A 3,831-nucleotide genomic window follows, 5' to 3' on the forward strand; every position below is an offset into this window, starting at 1 on the left:
TGCCTGTCTGTCTGGGAGCGCGGTTCAACTCCGGGACGTGGTGGAAAAAGCGGCACGGCGTGCGACTTGTTTTCACACAGCGGCCTCGACGCTGCTTCTCACATGGCCACTCAGAGAGGAAGCCAGCAACTCAATCAAACTGCAGGAGAAACCGCAGCATAACTCGCTCAACAAAACTCCTCAAAAGAGGGGATTTTAGACCTGTTTGTTTGGTATTCACTGCTATTGGTTTTAGGATTTCTTAATCTCTGTCAGTTTAGCGAAAGCCTCTCTATGCTATGCTAGCTTTAACGTGTTTTTTCTTGTGTTTTGTTTTTCTTTTAGTATATTTTAAAGGTCGCTTTCTTCTCTCAATCAAGAGATAAGATATTGAGTATTTTTTAAACCAGTTTATATGTCATTTAGTATTCTCTGCTATTGGTTTTAGGATTTTAGAGCCTCTGTCAGTTTAGCAAAAGCCTTTAACATGTTTTTTGCTGTGTTTTGTTTTGTTTTTAGTATAATTTAAAGGTTGCTTTCTTCGCTAAGTCAAGAGAGAAAATATGAAGTATTTTTTAAACCAGTTTATATGTTTGTTTAGTATTCTCTGGGATGGGTTTCAGAATTTCAGAGCCTCTGTCAGTTTAGCAAAAGCCTCTATGCTATGCTAGCTTTAGCTTGTTTTGTGTATTTGTTTGTTTGTTTGTTTTTAAGTATATTTTGAAGGTTACTTTCTTTATTTAAGTCAAGAGATAAGATATGAAGTATTTTTTAAACCAGTTTATATGTCTCTTAGTATACACTGCTATTGGTTTTAGGATTTTAGAGCCTCTGTCGGTTTAGCAAAAGCTCTCTATGCTATGCTAGCTATAGCTCGTTTTTTGTTGTGTTTGTTTAGTTTTAAGTGTATTTTGAAGGTCGCTTTTTTTTCTAAGAGATAAGATATTGAGCATTTTTTTATACCAGTTTATATGTCTCTTAGTATTGTCTGCGATGGGTTTTAGGATTTCAGAGCTTTTGTCAGTTTAGCAAAAGCCTCTATGCTATGCTTGCTTTAGCTTGTTTTTTGTTTTGTTTTGAGTATATTTTGAAGGTCGCTTTCTTCTCTAAGTCAAGAGAGAAAATGTGAAGTATTTTTTAAACCAGTTTATATGTCTCTTAGTATTCTCTACAATGGGTTTCAGGATTTCAGAGCCTCTGTCAGTTTAGCAAAAGTATCTATGCTATGCTAGTGTTAGCTTGTTTTGTTTGTTTGTTTTCTTTTCTTTTCCTTTTATCTCTAAGTCAAGAGGTGGGATATGGTGTATTTTATATACCAGTCTATATGTTTGTTAGTATTCTTAGCCATTAGTTTTAGGATTTTAGAGCCTCTGTCAGTTTAACAAAAGCTCTCTATGCTATGCTAGCTTTAGCTTGTTTTGTTTGTTTGTTTTTAGTACATTTTGGCGGTCGCTTTCTTCTCTAAGTCAAGACATAAGATATGATTTTTTTTAAAGCAGTTTATATGTATTCTCTGCGATGGGTTTCAGGATTTCAGAGCCTCCATCAGTTTAGCAAAAGCTTCTATGCTATGTTAGCTTTAGCTTGTTTTGTTTGTTCATTTGTGTGTTTTGTTTTGTTTCTATTTTTAAGTCAAGAGGTGAGATATGGCGTATTTTATATGCCAGTCTATATGTTCCTTAGTATTCTCAGCCATTAGTTTAAGGATTTAAGAGCCAGATCAGTTCTGTCAGATTAACAAAAGCTCTCTATGCTATGCTAGCTTTACCTTGTTTTTTGTATGTTTTGTTTTGTTTTAGCATATTTTTAAGGTATTTTGTTTCTTGAGTCAAGAAATGAGATATGAAGTATTTTATACCAGTTTAAATGTGTGTTTAGTCTTCTCTTCCATAAGTTTTAGAATTTCAGAACCTCTGTCAGTTTATCAAAAGCCTCTATGCTATGTTAGCTTTAGCTGCATTGTTTAGTGTTTAGCATTTCTAAGGACAGTTGCCTTTTCTAAGTCAAGACTTAAGATTGGAGTAATTGAGTAATGATATTTTTTTTTATCAGTTTATATGTTTATGTGTCTAGTATTCGCTTGCATTGGTCTTAGAATTTCAGAGCCTCTGTCAGTTTAGCCAAAGCTCTCTATGCTAGCTTTAGCTTGCTTTTGTTGGTTTAGTTTTTAGCCTATTTTAAAGGTAGCTCTCAGAGTCAAGAGGTGAGATATGGCGTATTTATTTATTTTTTTGCCAGTTAATATGTTCGTTTCGTATTCTCTGGCATTGGTTTTAGCAAAGTTTAGCAAAAACTGTTTATGCTATGCTAACTTTAGATTGTTTTTCTTTTTAGTTTTTAGCATATTTTCAAGGTAGCTTTTAAAGTCAAGAGTGTAGATTTGGGTTATTTTTTATATCAATTTTTTTTTTATACATGTTCATCTAGTATACATTACCATTAGTTTTAGGATCTCAGGACCTCTTGTCAGTTTTTTGCGTATTTTGAAGGCAGCTGTCTTCTCAGAGTCAGGAGGTGAGATGTGATGTATTTTTTTTTACCAGTTGAGTGAGTTGAGAAGGGTCCACAGTGGCCAGGTGTCATAATCACCCATCTGCCCTAGCTTAGCCACTCAGAGGTGAGGAAAAACACTCAGAGGTGCAGAGGGACACACATTGGCTTTTGAAAACCAATACAGGCCTTAGCATGGGTTCCAGGTCAAAACGGCTGGGTGGTTAGGCTCAACTCTTAAGCTGCATTCACAGCAGCTGCGGTGCAACGTGACAAAGCAGCCAGGAGTCAAATTTTGGCGACACACTGTGGATAGAGTCAACAATTTCTCTTTTTAAATGAACTTCAGGCCAGAGACAATGGTCATGTTTCTGGAGGGTGTTGAAATATAATTTCTTCTTTTTTGCACTATACAGTTTTAACTTGCATTTGTGGATTACAGCGCTGTGAACTGTGTCCACAGACAGTGGTATCTGACAATTTTTCTGAGCCACTGCAGTGATTTCCAGTACAGAATCAAGCAGCGGTGCCTGAGGGCCCGAAGAGCACCAGCATCCAGTACTGACCATCAGCCTTGTCCATTACACACAGGATTTTTTCCAGTTTCTATAAATCGTTTGAGAATTTCATGTACTGTAGATGGTGGGATATCCAGCATCTTCACAATACTACATTAAGGAATGTGTGAACCAAAGAAAACAAGTTCATATTCATAAAGTTTTAGTTTAGAGTTTAGAAATCAATATTTGGTGAAAGAACTGTGGTTTGTAATCACAGTTTTCATGCATCTTGGCATGTTCCATCAGTCTTACACACTGCTTTTGGATAACGTTATGCCACTCCTGGTGCAAACATTCAAAAAGTCAGCTTGGTTTGATGGCTTGTGATCATCCATTTTCCTCTTGATTTAAATTATTCCAGAGGTTTTCAATTTCATAAAATCAAAGGAACTCATTATATTTTTAAGGTCTCTTATTTTTTTCCAGAACTGTATATATATATATATATATATATTAATATAAATAAAAAATATACAGAAAGGAAAAAAAGAGGAAAAAAGGGAAACAGAAAAGACAGTGAGAAGAAAAAGCGAGACGGAGACAGTCAGACAGAGCGTGGAAAGCGCGAGGGTTGATCAGCAGTCAGCAGGGTGTGTTTCGGTGACACTGGGTTACAGGCCGCCGTCACACAGACGCCTATTTGCATAATATTGTGTGTTGTCAGAGGAGTGACGGCCTGCGCAGGTAGTTATCTGAGGGACGCTTGTTTCCCCCACGTCCGGCTCGCCTCTGCTCGTCACGCCGCCGGACAGAAGGCATCCCTGAGCCCTGTGATTACTGTGTCAACGTCTTTACATGTCGC

The sequence above is a fragment of the Astyanax mexicanus genome, chromosome 18, assembly GCF_023375975.1.
Source record: "Astyanax mexicanus isolate ESR-SI-001 chromosome 18, AstMex3_surface, whole genome shotgun sequence".
Lineage (NCBI taxonomy): Eukaryota > Metazoa > Chordata > Actinopteri > Characiformes > Acestrorhamphidae > Astyanax > Astyanax mexicanus.